The sequence below is a fragment of the Eutrema salsugineum genome, unplaced genomic scaffold, assembly GCF_000478725.1.
Source record: "Eutrema salsugineum unplaced genomic scaffold, Eutsalg1_0 scaffold_3, whole genome shotgun sequence".
In the NCBI taxonomy this organism is placed as follows: domain Eukaryota; kingdom Viridiplantae; phylum Streptophyta; class Magnoliopsida; order Brassicales; family Brassicaceae; genus Eutrema; species Eutrema salsugineum.
The window spans coordinates 10,798,150-10,812,549 of record NW_006256756.1 but is presented as its reverse complement, the minus strand read 5'-3'; the positions used below and the strand labels follow the sequence as shown (position 1 = coordinate 10,812,549).

The 14,400-nt window shown below is 38.8% G+C and overlaps 2 non-coding genes across 2 annotated transcripts; both read right to left on the bottom strand.

The window, feature by feature from the left end:
- Nucleotides 1-288: 288 nt before the first annotated feature.
- Nucleotides 289-395, bottom strand: LOC112085545. The gene has a single exon (XR_002898848.1). It is a non-coding gene; the product is annotated as a small nucleolar RNA R71 (small nucleolar RNA).
- Nucleotides 396-7,349: 6,954 nt separating this feature from the next.
- LOC112085525 lies at nucleotides 7,350-7,456 on the bottom strand. The gene has a single exon (XR_002898829.1). It is a non-coding gene; the product is annotated as a small nucleolar RNA R71 (small nucleolar RNA).
- Between the last annotated feature and the right edge of the window lie 6,944 nt (nucleotides 7,457-14,400).

Below are 14,400 nucleotides of genomic sequence, written 5' to 3'. Positions count from 1 at the left end.
AACGATTTTGAGATCAAGTCTGGCTTAATCAACATGGTGCAATCAAACAGAGTCCATGACTTGGCATTAGAAGACCCATTAGATCACATTGACAACTTTGATAGAGTTTGTGATCTAACTAAGATGAATGGAGTGAGTGAAGACAGTTTCAAGTTGAGGTTATTCCTTTTCTCTCTAGGAGACAAAGCTCATCAATGGAAAAAGTTTTTACCTCAAGGATCTGTCACAACATGAGAGCAATGCAAAAGAGCATTTCTAACCAAGTTCTTCTCTTCATCAAGAACAACAAGGTTAAGAAATGAAATCTCAAGTTTCATTCAGAAGAACCATGAATCCTTTTGTGAATCTTGGGAAAGATTTAGAAGGTATACCATGCAATGCCCTCACCATAAATTCTCAGATTCACATCTGCTAAGTACCTTCTATACAGAGATGCTTTACCAAAGGTCAGACTCCTCTTGGACACAGCTTCAAATGGTAATTTCATGACTAGGAAAGTAAATAACACCATGAACCTTGTGGAGAATGTTGCTCAGAGTGATGAGCTTTATGGATCAGACTTTGACAGGAATTCAAGAGGAGCTTTGAGTGCTGAAGAGGAAAAGACAAGGAAAGACATCAGGTATCTCAATGAGAAGCTAGATAAACTTCTACTAGCTTCCCATAAGGTAGTCAACTTTGTTGGAGATGTGAGTCATGTGTTTCAAGACAATTTTCAAGGGGAAGACTTCACAGCTGAGGTGAACTTTGTAGGTGGCCACCAAGGTTACAAAAGGGCTTTAACTACTACAAAAATCACCCCACCCAGAATTTTTACCCTCAAAACAATAACCAATAAGATTTGTTCCCTCCCTAACAAAAAAAAATTCTAACAGAACTCAGGGAATAAGGATCAAGAGGTGCAGAACCTGCTTCAGCAAATTCTCCAGGGTCAAGCAAGTGGTGCCATGGACTTCAACAAGAAAATGGCAGAGATCAACAACAAGGTGGATTGCACTTATTCTGATCTTATAAATCAGCTTGCAACCTTCGCTTCCAAAGTCAAGACTCTAGAGAACAATAAGTGCCACTCCACCTATCAAGCTCAAGGATCTTTACAAGGGACATCAGTTGCCAATTCCAGAGAATACTGCAATGAAATCATCTCAAATGCTGAGAATGATGCTGCTGTGCAAAAAATTGAGAATCTTCTTCATGGAAAGGTCTTAACTGAGAAAACCCTAATTGATGAGGATGAGGACCCCATAATAGAAGAGTCTGAAAGCCTGTTCTATGATCTCAGTGAGGACATTGAGAAAGAAGGTGGGGAGGCAGCTAGTTTTGCTATGAAGAAAAATGCTCTTAAGTTTGCTGAAATCAAGGAACAGGAAAAGGTTCAATTAAGGACAGCAGTTGGAGTCTCTATCATTGGTTCAACAAGGGTGAAACCCAAATCTATTCCAAAGCTAGGTAATCCAGGAAAGTTCTCCATCTCATGCTCTCTTGGAGGTTTGAAACTGGACAATGCTTTGTATGATTCTGGATCAAGCATCAATGTAATGTATTTAGACATTGTGGAGAGACTCGGGATCAAGACTCTAAAGCATCACCCTACCTTTGGAGACTCATCCTCAAAAAAGCCATATGGAATCCTTGAAGATTACTCACTAAAGATTGGTGACTGCATAGTTCTAACTGATTTTGTGGTAATGAAAATGAAGAAGACCAAAGAGCTTCCTATCTTCCTTGGAACTCTTTTTCTAAACACCAAATGAGCAAATATTGACTTTGATACTCAAAGAGTGGTGCTTACAAAGGTAGATGATAAAGTTTTCTATCCTCTTAAGCCTCCTCTTGCTTGGTTTTGTGGAGCTATATCTGAGGCAGTTGATGAGTTTAAAGACTATGAGATGAAGTATGTGGGGAGCATTGGAACTATAGAAGAAGCTCAACCCCCAGCAGTTGTGGAGAAGAAGAAATAATCCCTAATAAGACCTGATCTTGAGTTTAAAAGGGATTTCTTTAGTGATGATGAAGGTTGTTAGGAATCTCTATCCCCTACAACAAGTGAGGAAGAGATTAGTAACAACAAAGGCAAAAGTTCAAGCTCCCAAGACAAGAGCCCAACAAGCATCAAACCATTCACTCTTGGGTCTTCTTCTCAAGTCTTAACTATCACTCCATGGAAGTTTGATGGTGGAGCTATGGACTTGAAGGTTAAAGGAAATGGAAGATCAAGACCATTTGCTAAAGTCAGAGCAATCCTCACACCAGAGTTCAAGGACATGGGATATGAATGTGTTCAAGAGCTGATGAGCAAGGTTCTTACACTTGATTTTATGGACAAGACAAGGAGCATCTCTTCTCCACCACACCCTCCTTAAAAGAGTATGAAAAGTCAAACTTAGTGACTTAAGACAAAGTGCTCTTGGGAGACACCCCAAGCTTATCCTTGTACATAGTATTTTAATGTTTTCTTTTTTATGTTTTAGGATCTTTTGATGTGTTTGGTGGAGTGGTCTCAGGTTGTAATTGTCTGGGAAATCATAGGGCTTAAAGACAACGTGGAAAAGAACCAGCAACAGATGAGAAATGAGCTTAAGGGCATGGATCAAGCAAATTCAGCCTTTGCTTCTGGTGAGGTGCTGCTGGTGAACCAAGTCGCAGCATAAGTCTAAGCCAAGAAAAACACATCGTATGAGGCTGCGACTTGATGGCTGCTGGTGAGAAAACTCGCAGCAATGAGCCCAGGCCAAACAATTTTCATCTGCTTCAGCCAAGTCGCAGCAAGGAGTGCCAATCAAACCAAATCCATATCCAGTGACGTCTAGCCTCATCTGATGCAGATATTCACTCTTCCTGTGCATAAAAAACACATCAGGTATCACTCCAAACACTGGTAAATGAGCATTTAGCATTTTTCTTTATCTTTTGTATTTCATGTTTGTTTATCCTCTTTCTCATTCTTTTATTCCACATGGACTGTGTAATTTAAGTGTGGGGGAGGGGTTTTGTGTTTACTAATCATGTTTTTTATGTTCTTATTTTCTCTTTTGCATCTTGAGTCTCATTTGATCATGCATAGCATCTAAGTGCATAGAAAAAAGAAAAAAAAATTGAAAATTTTGAAAATTTTCAAACAAAAAAATGTTCATTTAGTTTCACTCACATTTTAGGATTGAGTCTATATTGCATTTCATATAGGTTTGCATCACTTGCATGGGAGTAATGATAGGTTTCTTTGAGAGAGCATCATTTAAAGATTTTAGTTCATGGCCCTAGTTATTAGTTCTTTGATGTTTGCAAGTGATGAAATGTGAGGCATTGTTTAGACCTTGGTTGAAGCAAGCTTTGAATTGAACTCAGCCTTAGCAAGTGGAACTTTGAAATTGAATTTAAATTATCATGTGATGCTTGCTTAGATGAACTTGTGGATAGCATATACATACTTGGGTCATCTTTCCCTTTTTACCACTCTTGTTAATCCAAGTAGATCTTGGGGAATCAATGAGTGGAAAAGAGAGAGATTCAGATGAGAGCTAGGTGATGGAAAAGAAAAGAAATGGGTTGGGGTCTGGTGTTCAAAGAAAATAAAGCTCTTGAGTTTGAAAGGAAAAGTCTAGCCTCTAAGTGAAAAGAAAGAAAGAAAAGAAGCCAAAAAGGCTCAAATGTCTAAAGAGATAAGAAAAGAGGCTAGATCGTGCTAAGTGAGAAAGAGCTAAGTGTAAAGTTTAGACCCCAAAGCCAGTGTTTGTAAATGAAAGTTAAATCCCCTGGTGAGAAAAAGAATGAGAATGAAGTGAGAGATGTGTTGAGAAGGCAATGAAAGCCTTGGAAAGAAAGGGGTAGCTAGGGAGTGTTCTTCATGGGTTTAGAATTATGGTTAATTCAATTTGGGGCATTAGGTAGAAGGGAGTCTAATTCTTGTACGCATCAGTTGCTTTTAGCCTTAGCATTTTGTTGAAGTTCATTCCTTTATAGAGATATCCCTTGTTCTGAATTGAACCCACATATGCATTGAATGAGATCATTTTTATCTCATAATCCCATCCTTAGCCAAGCTTTTTTCATTTGAGTATGAATCACTTTGATCTACATGGTTACAATTTAATGAATGTTAAAAGTCTGAAAGATAAGAATGTCTGTGTAGATCAGGGCTTGAACTTGCTGCATTCAGAGTATTCCTTGCATTGCATTTCAGAACTAGTAACTAGGACCATGAGCTTGAATTCTTTTGATGATCAACTCTCTCTCTTTAAATAAATGTGAACTCCCAAACTCAAACCCTCTCTCTCATTTGTTCTACTTTTCTTGAGGGCATGCAAAGGATAAATGTGGGCGAGTTGATATATTCATATCTTTGCATGTTTGGAATGTATTTTTGGTCCAAGAATAGAATCTCATGCATGCATTTTAAATGTAATCTTCATGTTTTGTCTTTGTTTTAGAGTTTTAGGACTTTGCATTTGGTCCAAGGGAGTCTTGCATGTTTGGAGTGATATTCAGGTGCTTTGGAGTTTATTTGGAGTGGCAAAGTTGGAACTAGTGGAAGAAATGATGAAAGAATGTGAAGAAATGGTAAAAGAAGGTGAAGAAATGGTGAAATAGGCATTTTGGAGTTTATCGGCCAAAGCATGTAATGCGGGCAGCTTTTTCTCGGCCAAAACCATACCGCAGGTTACATCTCTCGGCCAAAACGTGTACATGCTTCTCGGCCAAAATTTCCAGATGCCAATATGCCTCAAAGATCGCGATACCAGAAAGCCTTCCCATCTGATTCAACCTCTGGTGGCTTCATAAACAATCAAGAGGATTGAATCAAGGTTCCAGAACACTTGGAATCAATGGATTTGGATCATTGAGATGAATGATATGGCCAACAGAAGATGAACCTATCTCGCGTCCATTCCGGACCGATCCGATACACCTCAAGATCACCCAGGACGAAGCCCTTCCCTTCGGTTACAGTTTTCGGGGCCTTCATCAAGATTTGAGAGAATTGAGTTATCTTCCCCGAACGTTTGTAATCAAGTCATTTAGATCAGTGAAATGAAAGATATCTTAAACGGGAAACAGACATGTCCCGCAGCAAGAAAACAAGGACTTCCTGAGCCAGTGCAAAGATCCGTTTACCAGAAGGCTTTGAACACTCTGGATGCACTCAAGTTCGTCATAAAAGTTTTAGGAAATCGAGCTGTCTTCCCATTGGAGTTTATCTCCAGTCGTTTGGATCATTATCCCAGAAGTTATGGTGCCTTAAGTACGAGTTGGTCCGAGTAAAAACGAAATGCTGCGACTCAAGTGCTGCGAGTGAAGAAGAGAGGAGCTGACCAGCAACAACATTTTCTTGGGGCAGCGACTCAGGTGCTGCGAGTGAAGAAGAGAGGATCTGACCCGCAACAACACTTGCTTCAGACTTCGAGTTGAATGCTGCAGGTGAGGAGAGGACAAACTGAGCCGCAGTAAGGAGGAGCTGCTCCAAACCCAGTCACTTGCTTGGGGCTGCGACTCAGGTGCTGCACATGAGGAGGAGACAAGCTGAGCCACAGCAAGAACCTTCAGACCCATTAAGGCTGGATCAGTACCCAGTTTGTTCTTGGCTGACCCGGTCCAGACCCTTTAGTATAAATAGTTTTAGGGAGATAAACCCTACTTATCTTTGGATCACCTTTCATTCCCTTTTATTTTCTTTGCATTGTTGTAAAAGATTGTGAAGAGATACCTCGTTTTTAATTAATCAAGGCTATTTCTTACCATTCTTTTCATATCTTATATATTATTAATAATGTTTAACATCACCTCTTGCAAAATATTAGGTGTGTTAAGCATGATTAGTAAGTAGTCTTCTTTTAAGCTTCTAGGTGTGTATATGAGGGTGCTTAGATGTTTGATTTATGATGTTTAGATTCTCATTTTCTTTCTTTATTTAGCTGCTCCTAATGCCAGATTTCTTTGAGAAAGTGAATTATGGGTTCATAGGCATTTCATGCACCAAAAGTGTTTGATGAAATGCCTGAATGAGCTAACTTAAGGGTTTATGTTTTGAATGCCATGTGAATATTTTTTTGAAGCATAAATGACATGTTAGAACTGATTATTAATGCATATTGATCATCATTACCAGTAATGAGAGTTAGGTTTGAATGCTGATTAGTATAGTGATCATTGTCTTGGGAAATAAATGATCTTGCTTTGAGTTCTTAGTTGATTGGATTTTGAGATCATGTGATGCTTGCTATATCTTTCTGTACAAGATTAATTCTATCTTAGCTCTTCTTTTGATGCACAAAGAGGCTGTTTGGTCATATTAGGCTTGGAATCTTATGCTTGTTAATTGCTTATTCACTAATGGGAATTAGTGTTGATTAGGTAATTAACAAAAGGATTATTTTCATGAGAGTGAATTAATCTGATTTAGAAGTCTAGACTAAAGAATTGCAAGTGTTGCATTGTTTGCTTAGCATCATGAATTAACATTTAAAGCACCTTGATCAATGATCACATTAAGATGTTTAGCTTTATCTTTATTTGAATTTAAGTCTTTGCGTAGTTTCTCTTGTTCTCTTGTTCTTAATTACTGCTTGTTCTGGCTTGTTTTATGTTTTAGATCTCTTAGTCACTAACCTTTTTCATTAGATTTAGATTAAGAACTGATTCACCATAGTCCTAGGGCCTAGACATCTCCATTTGGTTTGATACCTCAAATCCTACAATAATATGAGTAGTTTGAGTAAAAATTCATAATATCAATTTGGCGCCATTACCAATTGGAGAGATATTCTAGCATTAGGACTTTGGATCTTCTTGAGATAGTCATTTTATTTTGTTTTACTAATTACCTTTCAAGTGCTGTCTTTGTTTTCAGGTGTATGAACACAAGAAGTCAAGCAAGAAGAAAAAAAGAAAGAGTTGTGCACATTGAGAGATTGGGTATGGATCAAGGGCAACAGGCTCATGGTGGTAATGGAAACCACCAGAATCAGCAAGAGCCTCCACCTCCACGTCCAAGAACAGTTGTAGGAGCTGGTGATGAGGCAAATGCTCAGGGTCAATGACATGGGATTCAGGCTCCAACACCTGAAAACGATTTTGAGATCAAGTCTGGGTTAATCAACATGGTGCAATCAAACAGATTCCATGGCTTGGCATTAGAAGAACCATTAGATCACATTCACAACTTGGATAGAGTTTGTGATCTAACTAAGATGAATGGAGTGAGTGAGAACAGTTTCAAGTTGAGGTTATTCCTTTTCTCTCTAGGAGACAAAGCTCATCAATGGAAAAAGTTTTTACCTCAAGGAGCTGTCACAACATGGGAGCAATGCAAAAGAGCATTTCTAACCAAGTTCTTCTCTTCATCAAGAACAGCAAGGTTAAGAAATGAAATCTCAAGTTTCATTCAGAAGAACCATGAATCCTTTTGTGAATCTTGGGAAAGATTTAGAGGGTATACCATGCAATGCCCTCACCATAAATTCTCAGATTCACATCTGCTAAGTACCTTATATACAGAGATGCTTTACCAAAGGTCAGACTCCTCTTGGACACAGCTTCAAATGGTAATTTCATGACCAGGAAAGTCAATAACACCATGAACCTTGTAGAGAATGTTGCTCAGAGTGATGAGCTTTATGGATCAGACTTTGACAGGAATTCAGGAGGAGCTTTGAGTGCTGAAGAGGAAAAGACAAGGAAAGACATCAGGTATCTCAATGAGAAGCTAGATAAAATTCTACTAGCTTCCCATAAGGTAGTCAACTTTGTTGGAGATGTGAGTCATGTGTTTCAAGACAATTTTCAAGGGGAAGACATCACAGCTGAGGTGAACTTTGTAGGTGGCCACCAAGGTTACAAAAGGGCTTTAACTAATACAAAAATCACCCACCCAGAATTTTTACCCTCAAAAAAATAACCAATAAGATTGTTCCCTCCCTAACAAAAAAAATTTCTAACAGAACTCAGGGAATAAGGATCAAGAGGTGCAGAACCTGCTTCAGCAAATTCTCCAGGGTCAAGCAAGTGGTGACATGGACTTCAACAAGAAAATGGCAGATATCAACAACAAGGTGGATTGCACTTATTCTGATCTTATAACTCAGCTTGCAACCTTGGCTTCCAAAGTCAAGACTCTAGAGAACAACGAGGGCCACTCCACCTCTCAAGCTCAAGGATCTTTACAAGGGACATCAGTTGCCAATCCCAGAGAATACTGCAATGAAATCATCTCAAATGCTGAGAATGATGCTGCTGTGCAAGAAATTGAGAATCTTCTTCATGGAAAGGTCTTAACTGTGGAACCCTCACTTATGAGAATGAGGACCCCATAATAGAATAGTCTGAAAGCCTGTTCTATGATCTCAGTGAGGACATTCAGAAAGAAGGTGGGGAGGCAGCTAGTTTTGCTATGAAGAAAAATGCTCTTGAGTTTGCTGAAATCAAGGAACAGGAAAAGGTTTAATCAAGGACAGCTGATGGAGTCTCTAGCATTGGTTCAACAAGGGTGAAACCCAAATCGATTCCAAAGCTAGGTAATCCAGGAAAGTTCTCCATATCATGCTCTCTTGGAGGTTTGAACTGGACAATGCTTTGTATGATTCTGGATCAAGCATCAATGTAATGTCTTTAAACATTGTGGAGAGACTGGGGATCAAGACTCTAAAGCATCACCCCATCTCATTTACCTTTGGAGATTCATCCTCAAAGAAGCCATATGGAATCCTTGAAGATTACTCACTAAAGATTGGTGACTGCATAGTTCTAACTGATTTTGTGGTAATGAAAATGAAGAAGACCAAAGAGCTTCCTATCTTGCTTGGAACTCCTTTTCTAAACACCACATGAGCAAAGATTGACTTTGATACCCAAAGAGTGGTGCTTACTAAGGTAGATGATGAAGTTTTCTATCCTCTTAAGCCTCCTCTTGCTTGGTTTTGTGGAGCTATATCTGAGGCAGTTAATGAGTTTAAAGACTATGAGATGAAGTATGTGGGGAGCATTGGAACTATAGAAGAAGCTCAACCCCCAGCAGTTGTAGAGAAGAAGAAATAATCCCTAATAAGACCTGATCTTGAGTTTAAAAGGGATTTCTTTAGTGATGATGAAGGTTGTTTAGAATCTCTATCCCCTACACCAAGTGAGGAAGAGATTAGTATCAACAAAGGCAAAAGTTCAAGCTCCCAAGACAAGAGCCCAACAAGCATCAAACCATTCACTCTTGGGTCTTCTTCTCAAGTCTTAACTATCACTCCATGGAAGTTTGATGGTGGAGCTATGGACTTGAAGGTTAAAGGCAATGGAAGATCAAGACCATTTGCTAAAGTCAGAGCAATCCTCACACCATATTTCAAGGACATGGGATATGAATGTGTTCAAGAGCTGATGAACAAGTTTTTACACTTGATTTCATGGACAAGACAAGGAGCATCTCTTCTCCACCACACCCTCCTTAAAAGAGTATGAAAAGTCAAACTTAGTGACTTAAGACAAAGTGCTCTTGGGAGACACCCCAAGCTTATCCTTGTACATAGTATTTTAATGTTTTCTTTTTTTATGTTTTAGGATCTTTTGATGTGTTTTGTGGAGTGGTCTAAGGTTGTAAATCTCTGGGAAATCATAGGGCTTAAAGACAACGTGGAAAAGAACCAGCAACAGATGAGAAATGAGCTTAAGGGCATGGATCAAGCAAATTCAGCCTTTTCTGCTGGTGAGGTGCTGCTGGTGAACCAAGTCGCAGCATAAGTCTACGCCAAGAAAAACACATCGTATGAGGCTGCGACTTGATGGCTGCTGGTGAGACAACTCGCAGCAATGAGCCCAGGCCAAACAATTTTCATCTGCTTCAGGCTGCTGGTGAGATGCTGCTGGTGAACCAAGTCGCAGCAAGGAGTGCCAATCAAACCAAATCCATATCCAGTGATGTCTAGCCTTATCTGATGCAGATATTCACTCTTCCTTTGCATAAACAACACATCAGGTATCACTCCAAACACTTGTAAATGAGCATTTAGCATTTTTTCTTTATCTTTTTGTATTTCATGTTTGTTTATCCTCTTTCTCATTCTTTTATTGCACATGGACTGTGTAATTTAAGTGTGGGGGAGGAGTTTTTTGTTTACTAATCATTTTTTAATGTTCTTATTTTCTCTTTTGCATCTTGAGTCTCATTTGATCATGCATAGCATCTAAGTGTATAGAAAAAACAAAAAAAAAATTGAAAATTTTGAAAATTTTCAAACAAAAAAACGTTCATTTAGTTTCACTCAAAATTTAGGATTGAGTCTAGATTGCATTTCATATAGGTTTGCATCACTTGCATGGGAGTAATGATAGGTTACTTTGAGAGAGCATCATTTTAAGATTTTAGGTCATGGCCCTAGTTATTAGTTATTTGAGGCTTGCAAGTGATGAAATGTGTGCCATTGTTTAGACCTTGGTTGAAGCAAGCTTTGAATTGAACTCAGCCTTAGCAAGTGGAACTTTGAAATTGAATTTAAATTATCATGTGATACTTGCTTAGATGAACTAGTGGATAGCATATACATACTTGGGTCATCTTTCCCTTTTTACCACTCTTGTTAATCCAAGTAGCTTATCTCCATCATTGAGACAGTTTTTCCTGCCCTTAACTAAGCCATCTTTGAAGCCTAAACACTCTAGTGAGCGATGTGAGGCCTTGTTTTGAATAAACTTGACAAAAAGTGTTGGGTTTAGAGCGAGAAGAGTAGGCTTTCATGTAGATTCTAGCTCTGCCTCATGAGACTAGAGTAGGTTAGGAAGCGATCTTGGGGAATCAATGAGTGGAAAAGAGAGAGATTCAGATAAGAGCTAGGGGATGGAAAAGAAAAGAAATGGGTTGGGGTCTGGTGTTCAAAGAAAATAAAGCTCTTGAGTTTGAAAGGAAAAGTCTAGCCTCTAAGTGAAAAGAAAGAAAGAAAAGAAGCCAAAAAGGCTCAAATGTCTAAAGAGATAAGAAAAGAGGCTAGATAGTGCTAAGTGAGAAAGAGCTAAGTGTAAAGTTTAGACCCCAAAGCCAGTGTTTGTAAATGAAAGTTGAATCCCCTGGTGAGAAAAAGAATGCGAGTGAAGTGAGAGATGTGTTGAGAAGGCAATGAAAGCCTTGGAAAGAAAGGGGTAGCCAGGGAGTGTTCTTCATGGTTTTAGAGTTAGGGTGAATAAAATTTGGGGCATTGGGTAGATGGGAGTCTATTCTTGTATGCATCAGTAGCTTTTAGTCTTAGCATTTTGTTGAAGTTCATTCCTTTATAGAGATATCCCTTGTTCTGAATTGAACCCACATATGCATTGAATGAGATCAATTTTATATCATAATCTCATCCTTAGCTAAGCTTTTTAATTTGTGTATGAATCACTTTGATCCACATGGTTACAATTTAATGAATTTTAAAAGGCTGAGAGAAAAGAATGTTTGTGTAGATCAGGGCTTGAACTTGCTGCATTCAGAGTATTCCATGCATTGCATTTCAGAACTAGTAACTAGGACCATGAGCTTGAATTCTTTTGATGATCAACTCTCTCTCTCTCTTTAAAGAAATGTGAACTCCCAAACTCAAACCCTCTCTCTCATTCGTTCTAGTTTGCTTGAGGGGAATCAAAGGATAAATGTGGGGGAGTTGATATATTCATATCTTTGCATATTTGGAATGCATTTTTGGTCCAAGAATAGAATCTCATGCATGCATTTTAAATGGAATCTTCATGTTTTGTCTTTGTGTTAAAGTTTTAGGACTTTGCATTTGGTCCAAGGGAGTCTTGCATGTTTGGAGTGATATTCTCTTTGGAGCTTATTTGGAGTAGAAAAAATGGAACCAGTGGAAGAAATGGGGATAGAAGGTGAAGAAATGGTGAAATAGGCATTTTGGAGTTTATCGGTCAAACCATGTATTGCGGGCAGCTTTTTCTCGGCCAGAAACCATACTGCGGGTTACATCTCTCGGCCAAAACGTGTACATTCTACTAGGCCAAAATTTCCAGATGCCGACATGCTTTAAAGATCGCGATACCGGAAAGCCTTTCCTTCTGATTCAGCCTCTGATGTCTTAAGAAAAAATCAAGAGGATTGAAACAAGGTTCCAGAACACTTAGAATCAATGGATTTGGATCAGTGAACTGAATGATATGGCCAACAGAAGATGAACCTATCTCGCTTCCATTCTGGACCGATCCGATACACCTCAAGGATCACCCAGGACGAAGTCCTTCCCTTTGGTTCCAGTTTTCGGGGCCTTCATCAAGATTTGAGAGCATTGAATCATCTTCCCAGAACGTTTGTAATCAAGTCATTTGGATCAGTGAGATGAAAGATGTCGCAAACGGAAAACAGACATGTCCCACAGCAAGAAAACCGGAACTTCCTATGCTGATGCAAAGATCCGTTTACTGGAAGGCCTTTCTCACTCCGGATACACTCAAGTTCCTCATCAAAGTTCTAAGAAATTGAGCTGCCTTCCCCCGGGAGTTTATCTCGAGTCGTTTGGATCAGTATCTCAGAAGTTATGGTGCCTCAAGTGCGAGTTGTTCCGAGTGAAAACGAAATGCTGCGACTCAGGTGCTGTGAGTGAAGAAGAGAAGAGCTGACCCGCAAAAACATTCGCTTGGGGCTGCGACTCAGGTGCTGCGAGTGAAGCAGAGAGGATCTGACCCCCAACAACACTCGCTTTAGGCTGCGTGTTGAATGCTGCAGGTGAGGAGAGGACAAACTGAGTAGCAGCAAGGAGGAGCTCCTCCAAATACAGTCACTGGCTTGGGGCTGCAACTCCGGTTCTGCGGTGAGGAGGACACAAGCTGTGCCGCAACAAGACACTTCAGACACGTTAAAGCCAGAGTCAGTACCTATTTTTTCTTGGGCTGACCCGGTCCAGACCCTTTAGTATAAAGAGTTTTAGGGAGAAAAACCCTACTTATCTTTGGATCATCTTTCATTTCCTTTTTTTTTCTTTCCATTTTTTGTGAAAGATTGTGAAGAGATACCTCGTTTTTAATTAATCAAGGCTGTTTCTTATCATTATTTTCATCTTTTCTATCTCATTAATCATGTTTAGCATCACCTCTTGCAAAAGATTAGGTGTGTTAAGCATGATTAGTGAGTGGCCTTCTTTTAAGCTTCTAGGTGTGTAAATTAGGGTGCTTACATGTTTGATTTATGATGTTAAGGTTCTAGATTCTCATTTTCTTTCCTTAGTTAGCTGTTCTTAATGCCAGATTTCCTTGAGAAAGTGAAATCTGGGTTCATAGGCATTCCATGCACCAAAAATGTTTGATGAAATGCCTGAATGAACTAACTTAAGGGTTTATGTTTTGAATGCCATGGGAATGTTTGTTTATTGCATAAATGACATGTTAGAACTGTTTATTAATGCATATTAATCATCATTATCATTAATGAGAGTTGGGTTTGAATGATGATTAGTATAGGATCATTGTCTTGGGAAATGAATGATCTTGCTTTGAGTTCAAAGTTGATTGGATTTTGGGATCATGTGATGCTTGCTATGTATTTCTGTACAGGATTCAGTCTATCTTAGCTCTTCTTTTGATGCACAAAGAGGCTGTTTGGTCATATTAGGCTTAGAACCTTATGCTTGTTAATTGCTTATTCACTAATGAGAATTAGTCTTGATTAGGTATTAACAAAAAGATTATTGTCATGAGAGTGAATTAATCTGATTTAGAAGTCTAGACTAAAGAATTGCAAGTGTTGCATTGTCTGCATAGCATCATGAATTAACATTTAAAGCACCCTGATCAATGATCTCATCTAGAGGGTTAGCTTTATCTTTATTTGAATTTGAGTCTTTGCTTAGTTTCTCTTGTTTGCTTGTTCATAATTACTGCTTGTTCTTGCTTTTTTATGTTTTAGATCTCAGTCACCAACATTTTTTATTAGACTTGGATTAAGAACTGATTCATCATAGTCCTAGTGCCTAGACATTTCCATTTGGATTGATACCATAAATGCTACAATGATGTGAGTAGTTTGAGTAATTTAGTTTGAACTTAAAAAATCATACTATCAGGGAACGAGCAAATCAAGCAATTCACCTTGGAGATGCTTCCCCACCACTTCCCATCACCATTTAGCATCTTCCCGCATCTTCTCGATCGATCTGGTTTATTCCCGACAGTATCCTGGATCCAGGTAAGTTCTCGTTTGCTTACCTTTTTCAATATATCTATGCATTTTTCTCATTCAATCTCGACTTCTTTCACACTGAGGACAGTGTAATTTAAGTTTGGGGGAGGATTTCATCATTTTTTAACCAGTTTTCTTTCATGAGTCTTGCTTTATCTACATTTTTTGCATTTTCTTTAAAGTTTTTCAAGAACGGTTTTTAAAACAAAATACGTTTTAAAGGGAATGGTGAACATAAATCAATGATAGTTGACTGTGTGCTTTTAGACTAT